Raw genomic sequence first — 14,259 nt, 5'->3', positions numbered from 1 at the left:
TTTAATCCAGTTTGCAGGGGGAGGTTCCCATCTATAGGCTTTCAAACTTCGTTCAGTACTCTGTTCCCTGTGAGGAGGATTTGCGATAAAAGCCTCTTATGACAGGAAGCTAAATTTGGGCTTATGTTTCGAAAAATATATTCATTTCTGAGTTCTATATCACCAAGTAAAGGTAAAGGTAAAGGTAAAGGTGGTACGTGGCTTGACATTAGGATGAGTAAGATTAGTATACAACCACTACTGCAAAGGTAAAGGTAAATATATTCATTTCAAATGGGTCAATGGTCCAATCATTTAATTTGGATGGTTTTGATCAAGTCAAACAGTTTTTTATCATTTTTCAAGTTTTATCAAATTCAGATTTGAAATCTTGGTTGGGTGATGGTTCGAACGGTTTAATCGATTGGGTCGATGATGGATTGAAACATTGCACATACAGGCGATATAGGAGTGAAAATAGATCAGATCATGATTTGATCCAATATTATTAGATTCGGATATCCCCATTTTGAATATTCGGATCGGATTAATAGGATCTGATCATAAACCGAATTGAATTCGGATCAGATCACTCACACACACACAAATATATATATATATATATATATATATATATGCTAAAACATGAATCGCCTGGTTGTAGTTTCTATTTAAAAAACAAAAAATATTTGCTTAAAATTCCTTAACAACCCCTTGATCTTCGATTGGTAGATGCACCATCCACTTTGTAACATTGATTCTCTATGAAAGATAATAATTGCTTACAGTCGCCATATAAGGTAAGTCTATCCATATTCTGTGTTGAAGGCTTGAAGCTTCTTCCAAACCAGCTATTAGTGCCTTTAGTTCTGCATCATATGGGTTGATGGCTCTGTTGGGCTTTCCTTCACGAATAGTTTGGCTGCCTTGCACTCCTTGGAGGATGAAAGCGCATCCTGAATTGCAAGATCCATCAATTTGTAATGAAGCAAAACCATTGGTATGTTGAACTGACTGTATGCTCACCTGAAGCTTTTCTTTCCAAATTGGAGTGTCAGCAACTAATTCTGTGTTTGGACTGAGCTCAAGAGCATGAGGTATTGAATTCGGGTCCAAAAATTGTTGCAATTTGTCCATGTCCCCTGAACTATTTGGCTCCAGCAATTCACTGACTTTGATATCAAGTATCTGTGTTGGTTGGGATTGGGGACTGGAATTCCTCCACTTAATGTTGGGATCCATGGGTCCCCAAAAAACTGAGATGTTTGTACTATCTTTTAAGAGCCATATAATACTTGGTTTCATTTCATGTAAAAGTGTTTTGGCTTGTCTCTACCATGAAGATATTTTTCCATTTTTCTCGGGAGCAAGTGGGCTAGTCTTTGGGTAGTATTTTGACTTCATTTGAGAGCTCCATATGCTATTGGGGAAGGCTAGTGATTAAGAATGGCAGTGGGGCAGGTTTGGGGCGGGGATCATATTCTCCGTCTCCAACCCTGATTCTGAAATTAACCCCAATTCTCGTTGAAGATAAAATTTGTCCTCCATCCCCGATCCCTAATGGGGATGGATTCTTTGCGGGGACCTGAATCCTTGAATTTTTTTAAATAACAGTATTTTTTTGAAAAATAAATTTATTTAAAATAAATAAAAAAATTTAATTATAAATAATATTTTAAATATGTTTTGATATATAAAAATAATATAATATATTATTTAATATAAATAACACACATACATATATATATCGGGGTTGGGGCGGGGCGAGGACCTCAATCCCCATCCCCAACCCTGACCCCGATCAGGGATTTCTATTAATCCTTATCACATCTTCGCCCCACCAAAACAATTCCCATCCCCTACTCCATCGGATTCCTGTCGGAATGGGAAAAATTTCCATTCCTACCAGTAATCTCCAAATTTGTTTACTTGTTCATGAACACATTATTACGGAGCCCTAGGCCTCCCACATGGTGTAGGTGAGCAAAATCTCTTCCAAGGGATTGTATATCTTGAGCATTTTTTTGGAAAGATTTGCACAGAAGTCTCATATTTTTATTATGCAATGGAGTATGCTTTTAGATAAGATTGTTGCTGTTATTTGGTACAAAGGGATCAACTGAAAGTGTGGGTGCGGTCAGCTTGTGAGAGAAGACTTATACTCCACGCCTTGAGTCTGTTTATTATTTTGTCCTTTAGTTCTTTGTGGGATTCCGCATTTTTTTTTTCCTTCAAGCAAATTCTAATCCCCATATATTTTGTGCCCCACAAAGGTTGCTTTACCTTCAGCAGTTGGCTAATACTCTTTCTGTGATGCCGACGAACATTGGCACTAAAGCCGATAGAGGACTTATGTGTGTTTATTTCTTGGCCTGAGAGTGACTCAAAGTTTTGTAATATTCTATTAAGATCTTTGATTTGGAATGGCTCTTCTTTGCAAAAGAGAATACAGTGATCTATAAATAGTAGATGGGTGATTTGGGGGGCTCTCTCCCTTGTGAACTTGATACCTTGGAGCAAGTGATTCGCAAAGGTATGTAAGAGTAATCATGTTAAAACCTCCATCTCAATAATGAAGAGGTACGAGGAGAGGGGATCATCTTGTCTCAACCTTCCCTCCAATCTTTACTAAAATGCTGAGGTGGTGATGCATTGAAGAATTAGATTGCACCGTTTGATGGGAAAATTCACATGCTTTAGTACCTCATAAGGAATCTCCATCCCATATGGTTAAAAGCTTTTCAAATGTCCAATTTTAGGGCTATATACCCTTTCCTTTTTTTTTTTTGATTTAATTTGATGTAGGATTTCCTTTACTAACACAATATTGTCAGTGATTTATCTTTTTTTTGAGAAAACCCGATTGAAAAGGGGATATTATTTCTTACAATATTGGTTGCATTCTTGTAACCAACCACTTTGAATACACAATTAATTAAATGACTTTTAAAAAGATATTTTGATGATGGTTTAACCTCAAGTTCTTTTCCCCCAAATATTTGTTTATTTACCTAAACACAAAATATTGGTCGAGATTGGACTTGAAGCATTGGACCAGGTCCAACCCACAAATTACAGGGTTTAATGCAAGCCTACACTGGGTTGGTTCAAAGCACAAAAAACTGGTTCAACCTCGAAAATATGCCAACTGGGCTGGGCCCAGGTTTCCAGATTGGGCTAATAATGATCACCCACAATGTATCTTATAACATTTATATTCATAATTAATATAAAAATCTATGTTGCAGTTTTGCACTTCCTCTTCATAAAGCATAAAATAAAATTTACAGAGAAGTAAGGATTTGCCCAATGCAGATTTCTGATTTCCACTGCAGAGCTATAAACATTCAAAAGGTCAATAATCCACACTCTATGCATCAATGCCCGCCTGTGAATCGGTATCAATTCTGAGCTAGCACCTACCCCGACAGTACTTTGAGCCTACAAATTCTGACCCTGGGCTGATCGGTCATTCTCCTTAAAATTTATTCTCTTTTTGAAAAATTTCAAATGACATACTATTTTATATGGTTTGCTTTATCAATACTTTTTTAGAAAAGACATTATTATTTCTCTTATAATATCATTACCTTCCCGGTCATTTTGTAAGGACCCATACGTTAGTATAAATATATTTAGGGGACGTTCTTTTTTTTGGATTTTGAGATGGGTGAAAGTTGGCAATGAGATTTTAATTCCCATTGACCAAGAAACCCTTATTCATTTTTCAGATTTATGTGGGGACCAGTGAAAGTTTATTTTCCTGGGTATCACTTACTCGAGAAAGTTTATTTTCTGGGTAAGTGATACCCATCTCCTAGGTGGGTAGAGGTGGGTAAATTAACTTTCTCATATAGGGGAAAGTTGCCAATATTTGGATGGGACAAAAATTATAGTCATTGCCTTATTTATATAAAAAATAAAAGAACATAGGCAAATGCACTTGACCCAATAAATTTTTCTTATAAAACAGTGACTCACCAAAAAACGAACGGGGCATTAATATATAATTACAATTCAAAAGTATTATAGAGTATCTATTAAAGTGCTGCCATCATTCACATTGGTTAGACCAATAAAACATTGACTTGAATCACTCTAGACTTAGGTCCAAAGTATTTATTGAATTGGATTGGAGCTGCTTCATCCGTGAGGATTGGGTCAGGTTCTACCAATATCCGACGAATACAGGTGTAAATGAAGAGGTGCAAGGGACTCATATTGGATTGGATTTCATGGGAACCGGAAAGGTTGATGAACAGGGAATACATTGCAATTTCCTTTTCAAAAAGAAAAACGAGCAGACCTCCATCAACAAGTTTTCTTTTCCATTGACAAGTTGAATAGAGCTGGTAGGGAGGGAATCAACGAAAATATCTTTTGCTGAAGTAAAGATAGATGCGCCACTGACCACTGTTGGAATTCCCAAGAACGGTCACTGTGGTGTTATCCAAAAGGATCCAATTCTTCATTTCGTTTATCTCTTTGTTTACACAGATGTATATATCTATATATCTGTATATATCTGAGATAGATGAAGAGATGGTTCCAGATAGTTAGTTGCAGAGATAGTTCCAAATGTCTGAGATCCTCTTCTCTTTCTCTCTCTTTTCTTCAAGTTTTGTTTTTTCTCTCCTAGTTCCAACTCTCAAACAAATTATCTTTTTGTTGCAGAGTTGGTTTGAGAATACTTTGGCAGAGGTTTTCTTCTCCTTATTCAAATTCACTTCCAGGTTTTTTCTTTTCTTTTATTTTGTTTGGATTAATATTCTTTTTCAGCTTCGTTTTCGGTTTAGCAGTAACATTACATGTTTGTTTCTTCAGGTGCGTTTTGGCGTTAAATTTTGTTCAAACTCAGTTCTGGCGTTAAAGTTGCACCGAGAATAAATCAGGTACGATTTCTTCAAAATATAATGTTTCTTGTGTGTTAAAATCGACAAGAAATTATTTCTGACACTCAAACTGATTCATTAGAAGTTAAGAATCCAAAAAAATAAAAAAGACCCGAAAAGCAAAGTGAATGAATAGAAAAATGAACTCGGTTGTCGTAGGACCCGTTTTAACGTGTGGGTGAAAAAGATGGTGAAAACGGGTTTTGAAACAAAACAATTGAACCATGTAGGCCCGGACGTGTAATACATGGGTTGATTTTTATTCATTTTAACAATAATTATAATTAAAATTAAGAAAGGTATCTCGTGGGCTTAGAGAGGAATCCTCTGGGTTAGAGAAATTCTTATGAAGGGTTTGGGCTGGACAATTGGTAATGGTAAATCAATAAATTTTTTGAGAGATAATTGGATTGGAGATAAAGCTATTGCTGATTTGGTTCCTCAAGGAAACATTGATAATGAAGGATTCTTAGTGAGTGATGTGATCGACCAAGATAGAAAAATTTGGAATAGAAAGAAAATATGTAATCTTGTTTCTTATGATATTTGGATGAAGATTAATACTATTTTCATCCCATTAGAGTCTGAAGTGAATGAATTGGTGTGGTGGTTTAATGCTAATGGCAAATTTTCATCAAATTCTACTTATAGATTGAAATGTGATAGAATTTCAAAATCAATAAATAGGTTTAATTGGAATAGAAACATTTGGAAGTTTAAGTGCCCGCTTAAAATTCAAGTGTTTATGTTCCTCTTGTTGAACAATCGACTTCCCTCTAAGGCTCTTCTTAGACGGAAGGGTTTCAACATTAATGGTGGTTGTGATGTTTGTGGTGAAGATGAGGATGTGGATCATATTTATAGGAAATGCTCTGTTGTTAAGAATTGTTAGGGAATTATCCTCTAATTATTCAAGGGCTTGATGATCAAGATAGGTCCATAAAAGATTGGTGGCTAGACCTTACAAAGAATTTGTTGCTCAACGAGGAATGGCAAAAAAAAGAATGTGTTTTCCTGTTATGGCATCTGTGAAAGAGTAGAAAGTTGAAGGTTTTTAAGAATCTTTCGACTCCTCATTTTAAGGTCATTGATAATGTCCTAGATTTGCTTATGGAATTTCAAGAGTGTTCAAATAAGTCTAATGGTGAAAGCTTAACCAAAGACTATAATTTTATAAGATGGGATCCCCCTAATTTTGGTGTGATTAAAATTAATTTTGATGCATCTTAGATGGAGGATGATATATGCACAATTGCGGCTCTTGCTAGGAATCATTTGGGTGCAGTTTTGGATATTAAAGCTTATAAATTAGGTTTTACCTCCATTAATAGGGTTAAAGCTTAAGCTACTTGGGAAGCTCATAATTTGGTCTTAAATTTCATAAATTTTCCTCTCATAATTGAGGGTGACTCCAAACTAGTGATATCTTGTCCTAACAAGTCTAGGCCGTGCCTGTAAAATCTAAGGAGTGTCATTCAAGACTGTTGGGAGCTCAAGGAGAAGTGCAAAAAGGGGTCTACAAACATATTTTTCGAGAAGCAAATTAGGCTATGAATTGGCTGGCTCACCATGCTCATAAAGTCCAATTGTCGAATGATAATTGTGTCGCCCTGAATTTTTGTAAGTTGCCTTGGCCTTTTGTGTTTATTTGTTGTAGTGATTTGTGGAGACGTGCTACCCTCGTCTGTATAACCCCTTACGTTTAACAACAATAGTTATTATTATTATTATAAGAATAAGAATTTCCGGGCAAAAAGAAAAGGGTCATGCCGTTTCGACACGGACGAGTCGGAGCCATTGGCAGTCGAGTTGCCATCGTCACCGTATCTGGGCCTATCTTGTTTGAGCAAGAGGATCAGCTCCGGCGAAACCTCAGAAGTTTGCAGTCGAGTTGCCATCGTCACGTGAGTTAAAGTTGCTGGCACGCACCCACGTGGGTCCAGGATGCCGAGTAAGGTAGGGAAATAGTTTTCCTCGGGGTAACACGTGTTCCACTGCACGCATGGCAGCTTGAACTTAGACCAGAGACGCCTGTCAACCACAAGCCTGGCTTGCCGGTGTGTCAAGATGAAGAACTGTGATCCTATACGGAAACTTTCGAACGGTACTTCGGGGAGCACCGCGTCCGGTCCATGCGCAGCGTATCGGTCGGAGCTGCCTGGTTCGTCTTTAAGGATCTCGATGAAGCTCTTATCGGATCCAATGAAGGTTCTGTATGTGAAGCCAAAGGAACGGAGGGGGATGCAGGAGGGGGAGAGGAGAGAGAACATGGCGTTGGAGGGGTCGTCCAGAAGGGCGAGAGCGAGGAGGCGACGAGCCGCGGAGACAAGAGATGGGGTAAACGGTTGGGTGAGTTTGGAGGAGATGGTGCGCCCGGAGAAGACGCCAGAGAATGGTTGGTCGTAGTGAGAAGATGGATCGGCGTAGATGTAGATGTTGAAGAGCTTCGTTCTATTGTTCTGTTGTTGGGTTTGATTTGGAAGAAAGAAGCGCTCCCATAGTGGAGCGAATGGGAGATCCGAAGTAGTCGGGACATAAACGCTAATTTCTTTGTTGCTCCAGCGGGTAATGGGTTTCGGTTTACTCGGCTGGCGATGCGGAACAGGGATTCGTCGTTTTCTGGAATAACTGTTGGCGGCAGTTGCAGTCTGCTGACAATTTTGCTTTTGATTCTGCTATTCTTGCTTTGCTCAATGTTGTTTATGGATGGAATGATATTCCTTAAAACCTGGATATTGCGAATATAATTGCCGTTGGTGGTGGTGGCGCCGGCATCATCGGTGCTGCTGCTGCTGGTGGGGCTGGTAACTGTGAAGATGAATGCAAGAGGTAGGCAAAGAAGAATAACGCAAAAAGGGTTCGGAGATAGCATCTTTTTCTTATGCTTGGCTGGAACCCGTCGCAAAGTCACTACCGTCTGCAACCAGAGAGAGAGAGTGAGAGGGAGAGACAAGAGAGGGGGTGGGTATTGGGTAAATTGGGGTTTGGTGGATAATGATTTGCTTTTCCAATCGCTACTTTTGGTGGAGGCCACTTTAGGAATGGGATAAGTTTTACTTTTTGATGCAGAAGCAAGGAATGGGTGTTTGGTAACACCAAACTGTTTTCTAACTTCTAGTATATAAATTTAACAAGGGGAACATTCGAATGAGACATTTAAACATGAGAAATCATACATTCAAAAATAGATATGTCAGTCCGTAATCATCATCTTTACATAACAGTAAAATGATACATTCACTCACGTTGATTCAGTAATACCTTCAAATGATATGACATTTCATTTGAAGCTTGCTAATTTTGTCTTTGATTTTTTCGGTCTTTTTTAACTTCCCATAAACTGAAAATCAGCGCTGAAAAAGATATACCAAACACCAACGAAGTTATTCAAAAGAAAAATAATAAGTCATTGGTAGCACTAATTAGTAGGTTCTCGGCTTCCTTTAGTTGATTTCTGGGTTGAGTAATGTGTATGTGTAGGAGTAGTAGTTGGTAATGTTTGATGATTTTGCCACTGCTGTCCTATTTGAACTGAATGAATAGAGAAGAAAAGGGTTTTTTTCCATCTGTGAGGGTAGTTTGATCATTATGATTTTTTTAAGGGATTGGACTGTTTCAGATTTTTTGAATAAATGCTTAAAAAACCATTTTCAACATGCTTATTTGTTAAGTATTTTTTTTAAATAATCACTTATATCTGATTTATTTATTAAATAGATATAAGTGCTTTTTTCCACTTAATATATGATCCTAATACTTCTTTCAAGTACTTATAAAAATAAGTACCATTTTTTTTTTCATTCAAACAGGGCCGCAGTCTATGATGGGGAGTAGACCTGTTCATGGGCCGGGTAGCCCGATGGCCCGGCTCAACCCGGCCTGTATCCTGGTCGGGCTTGGTCATGTAATTAGGCTCGCGGGCCTGACCTCGGGCCTAACACAGTAAGCTCGATTGGGTTTTGGTGTCAAAAAAGCCTGACTCTGATGATGCACAATCTGGCCGGTCTTAGCTGTTGATGATCTTGCCTCCGAAATAAGTAACAGGGACTTGAAACGGGAGGAGAAGAGAAGCTCCGGGGAGAACCCGGCGTAAGGGCTCCGAAGCTCAAGTTAGAATCCTTCAAAGGCAAGAATAACCAGATAGCGCGAAAGTTAGCATACCTCATCCTTGGGGGGTAGAAGCCTTTTATAACCACCTCGTGCACTCACTTCCAGGCCTCTGTCAGGTCGGACATGATTACTTCTGAACTCCTGCCAGTTCGGGTGTCATTTCCTCTGGTCGGACAGAACCGCCACTGTTCCTTTTGTCGGAGCCGTCTCTGCGGCTAGTGACGACGGTTGCAGGTGGTGGTGGCAGGAAGCCGTTTGAAATGCGGCTGTCAGGCGTCAGATCCCAAATCAGTCAGGTACGCCGCCCTTGGATAAAGACGTCTTTGGTATCGAGTACGTTTGGCTGGCCTGGTGCTTTGGAAGTGAAGTGTTGGAGTGGCGAGCGAGGTGCCTTGAGTTCGGTTTGGAGTGTTCCGAGCTGCCACGGGTCAGCTCGGGTCAGCTTTGTGAGGCTTGGGGCCCAGTACAGTTCGTGCTCATCGCAGGGAGCTCGGGTTCTCAGGAGGGAGCTTGCTCTTATCAGGGAGCTCGGGCTCCTAGTAGGGAGCTCGGTTTTAGGGAGCTTGGACCTTTGATAGGGAGCTCGCTCTTATTAGGGAGCTCGGGCTCCTAGTAGGGAGCTCGGACTTAGGAAGCTCAGGTTCTTTAGAGAGCTCGGGTTCTTTAGGGAGCTCGGGCTCCTAGTACCGAGCTAGGACTTAGGGAGCTCGGACCTTTAACAGGGAGTTCGCTCTTAACAAGGAGCTCAGACTAAGTACAACGTTCTGGAGTTCGGGCTCGGTAGTGAGCTTGGACTTGCTTCCGATGTTCGCTTTGGATGCTCTACTGTCCCGAGCTGCTTGCCTTTGCCACGTGTTGGGCGATCGCGAGGTCGGGCCAAATTTCCCTTCATCAGACTCGATTCAACATTATATATTTTATAAAATATATAATATGTATTTTATATATTATATAAAATATATAAATAATATAATATTTATTAAAATATATATTTATAATTTAATATATACATTTTTTATTCTTTTCTTTATAGTTTCTCTCTCTATTTAGCCGCTTCAGCATTAATAACAATATGGACTAAATTTCGGGCTCGGGCCCCGGCCCATGAAAAGCAATTTATAATATCGCATGGATGGATAATAGATGCCATTGAGGTCGAATACGGAGATGATGTAGGCAGAAACAGATCATTTTGGCCTGGCAAGCACGGTGGTGATGGAGGCACAAGATCTCAGGTTAGTCCACTTTGCCTGCATCTCCCTCTTGTGATTGGATTTCTCGGCTTTTTCTAGTCTAGCTTTTATTGTTTAATTTTGGGAAAACTATAAAAAAAAACTTTCTCGGGTTTTGATATTTTCACTGATCAAGCTTTGAAAACAGTACATCCCTTAGCTAAGAGATCTTGGTTGTTACATTATTATCATATTGTCCAGTTAAATTGATTGTAATAAAAAAATTGTAAAAGAAACCAGGTCTCTTGGTAGATAGTATGTTCTTTCCATGTTAGTTGCTTAGTTGTATTGATATCGCATAGTTTGGGTTGGGTTGGGAGTCAACCCAGGCCCAACCCTAAGATATAGTTGAAACCTGGCTTAACTCGAAGTTAAGCCTGAATTTATTAATCTAGACCCAACTTGAGGTTAGTTCAGCACAACTTGGGTTGAGTTCGGGTGCAGGTTGGGTTAGGCTGGGCTTGGATGGGTAGGTTGGGTTTAAAGAATTTTGTGATTATATTTTTGTAGAAGGAAGAATCTATGATATAAAAAGACATGATTTTGGGAGAGCTTTGACCAATCAAAGCACCCTTGTGAGTTATCATGAACATGGTTTTTAAAAACGAACTGGTGATTGAATCGGTCAGGGGTCTGGTTATCGGTTCGAACTGTCCAATCGTTCGACTTGAATGGTCGGCCCATTCTGACAAAAAAACATAAAAAAATTGAAAAACGGTCAAAACCGTTCAAACGGTTCGAATGATTAATCAGCTGGTTCAGCGGTTTGCTGACCAAAATCAACGGTTTTGGAGGAAAACGGAACCGGTCAGGTGACCGGTTCCTGGTTTTTCTATTCCGGCCGTCTGGTCTGGTCTGGTTTTGAAAATAGTGATCATGAATACCATTTGATTGGTCACTTCATAAGTATAAATTTCATTAATAGGTGCATACATACATATTTTAGACATCTATATTACTATAAAAAGTATGAATAGGATGTTATATTCTTGGAGTTTTTCTTGACTAAAATACCCTTTCATTTGAAATATGGTCCCTCTTTATTGTGAGGACAGAAGTTGTAATTTGAGTACTACTGTTTAGTTAATTCAATTCCCTCTCATTAAGGTCCACAATAAAGGTAATAATCAACATTCTTCCTCATTGAATCATATATTTAAGGCATTGTTATTCCCCATCACTAAATTCAACTAATTAAATACATGCAAAAAATTTTCGTAATATGAAAGCTAAAATTTTTAAGATCAACCCAAAAGCAAAACCATTTTTTTCATCTAGGTGGTGGTAAGAAGTTAAACCTTTTGGGTCAAATGCGCCAACCCAAGATGCCATAAACAATAAAAATTCAAAAATAGATAAAATACAAAAAATATAGAAAACGAAGAAAATTTGGGGCACATTAATGATGAATGTGGAACATAAAATTTAAAATCCAACAAAAAATAAAACTGTTTTCATATTAAGTCCTATATTTAAGGTATTCACCAATGTTTTCAACCTGTTGTTGACCCAACCGGTTGAATTGTTTGAACCGTCACCCGGTAAGGATTCTAGGTCCAGTTCAGTCAAGACCCGCCAGACAATCAAAAACCATTGACTTAGTTAAGAAGCATTTGACTTGGCTAGTTCGACTATTGACCCGTTCAACCTGGTGATTGGGTCGCGGGTTGCACACTCAATGCATGCAAACTTTCAGAGGCCATAACTTTGCACTTCGGTGTCCGATTGGGGTATTTTTTTTTATTTTGGGTAACTTTTTGAGATCTATGTGTTCCAAGCCCTGTTATTTTCACGAAAAACCCCCCTTTTGGCCTCAAATTGCAATTTTTTATATTTTTGATAAATAAAAATAAAAAACTGAATTAAAAACATAAATTAAATATAGAATAATAAATATAACATATCTGAAACATATTTTATACATATATACACATGCATATATATATATATACACATACATACTTAAATACATATATGTGCTGACTTGGCATGGTTTGAACTGTTTGACCTAGCCGGTCGAACTGGTGACCCACGACTCGAAGGCAAAAATGGTTCAGTTTTTAAAACATTGGTATTCACTCTCATTTTGCCACTTAATTCTAAATTTAAGATATATTCATTTCTTATCATTAAATTCTACTAATTAAATCCATAACATTAATTTTAATATTATAAAAATCAATATTTTGAAAAGTAACCTTAAAACAAAACCATTTTCTTCTCTTCTAGTGTTGGATTAGCAATTCAATCATTTGGGGTTAATTGGGTTAACTAATGATGAAATAATTAAATAATAAAAATTTGAAAATAGATAAGATATAAAAAAATAAAAAAATAAAAAGAATTGGACATATCTCTAATATTATATATCCATCATACTAAATAAAAGTAAGTATTATATATATCTATATATATAAAAGAAGTATTTATATTAACGAATAAATGAAATAATGAAATTTTAAAACATAGAAATTCAAAGAATGGCAAACGGGCAAAAAAAAATATAAAAAATTTGAAAACATATTTGATTTTATATAATACCCCTCATTTTGAAATATGGTCTCACTTTATTGTGAGGGCCGATAGAAAATATAATTTGAATATTATTATTTAGTTAATTCAATTTCCTTTCATAAGTCCAACAATAAAGGTATTACCTCCCGCTTCCCTCATTGAATCATATATTGAAGTTATTTTTGCGCCCCATCACTAAATTCCATTAATACACATAATGGGAAATGAAATTTTTATATAGATAAAATATGCCCATAAATGTCTGGTGTATGTATTTCTTTAGGGGGTCTCGGGTTCGGCTGCTACCTGAGACTTCAACCTAAGTTCAACCTGAGTGAAGGTCGGGTCCGAGTTTTCTGGTCCAAGCAAAATCTCAGGTCAGGTCGGGCTAAGGTCGGGCCTGCACAGGTTGCATCAGCTTTTGTCCCCTCACCCCTGCACTAAAACCTAAAAAGTTCTTCACTGCTCACAAATTATGCGATTACCCGGACGAGTTCATCACTGCAATCCATGGGACGTATGGTTCCTTTGGTGATTTCCTATGGTTTCCGGGGTTCATTGTTATTCATTCACTTATAATTGATACAAACAGAAAAAGCTACGGACCCTTTGGTTCTAAAAGAGGCAAAGCAACCTTCTCATATCAAGCTCCCTGTGGGAAGATCGTCGGATTCCATGGAAGGTCTGGTTGGTATCTGGATTCAATCAGTGTCCATGTCAAGCCTCTCCATCATCAACCAATCCCTCCACCTACATTTCCGGGACATCTGCAAGTCTCTGTCAATGTTCTGCTCAACAATACATCAAGAGATTCTAAGAGTAGGTGGGTGTGGACGGTCAGGATGCAGTCCGACCCTGTCGCACGACCATCCGAGGTCGCCGCGTGCAGCCACGCCATTAGGCCCGCATCGGATGCCAGCTTCTGCTCCGTGCGACATCCCTATCAGATCCATACTGTACGCCGCCGTCCACCACGCGTTGACGTGCCATTGACCTGACATAAGCGCCTACATCCCACCTCATGTTAAGAATGAAAAACGCAAGAAGATTATTGGTCTAGACAAAAGACTAATCCAGTTCTATGGAGGATTGTCTCCAATGAATGCTGTCTTAGGACAAAGTGATATATACATGAAATGGAATGAGCTTCATCCAGTTAAAAACATTAATTAATTTGAATTGAAGTTCATTGACCTTTGCCCATTCGTCGATTAAATTCGCGGAGAGATTGATGAATGGAGAACAATAATGCAGTTTGTTTCTTGTTCAAAGGGGAGACCGAGCAGACCTCCATTAATTATAGAGGTGAAGTCAGGTATAGTTGGCCAATTGGCTTTCGTCTGGTCCTATTATCGGCTCAATAATGGATCTATTTTCAAATAGAACCAATTAATAAGGCTGATCCAGAATTTACTAACCAGATCCGACTAATTGACAGCATATGCATCGGTTCGTAAAGTCATAAAGATAAAGGCCAGCGTGGATTTAGACTCGTATACGAATTCAAGGGCCCAAGCAATTAATGAAGCCCA

The 14,259-nt window shown here is 38.4% G+C and overlaps 1 long non-coding RNA gene and 1 pseudogene across 1 annotated transcript; one reads left to right on the top strand and one right to left on the bottom strand.

The window, feature by feature from the left end:
* The first annotated feature begins 4,342 nt into the window (after positions 1-4,342).
* On the top strand, positions 4,343-6,120 carry LOC104603283 (uncharacterized). Its single transcript, XR_736183.2, has 3 exons — positions 4,343-4,559; positions 4,654-4,712; positions 4,804-6,120. It is a non-coding gene; the product is annotated as an uncharacterized LOC104603283 (long non-coding RNA).
* Positions 6,121-6,250: 130 nt separating this feature from the next.
* Positions 6,251-8,421, bottom strand: LOC104603410 (glycosyltransferase BC10-like; annotated as a pseudogene).
* Positions 8,422-14,259: the final 5,838 nt, after the last annotated feature.

The sequence above is a fragment of the Nelumbo nucifera genome, chromosome 2 (genome assembly GCF_055504915.1).
Source record: "Nelumbo nucifera cultivar China Antique chromosome 2, China Antique-T2T, whole genome shotgun sequence".
Classification (NCBI taxonomy): Eukaryota; Viridiplantae; Streptophyta; class Magnoliopsida; order Proteales; family Nelumbonaceae; genus Nelumbo; species Nelumbo nucifera.
The sequence above is the reverse complement of the archived record's forward strand: the minus strand, read 5'-3'. Positions and strand labels throughout refer to the sequence as shown.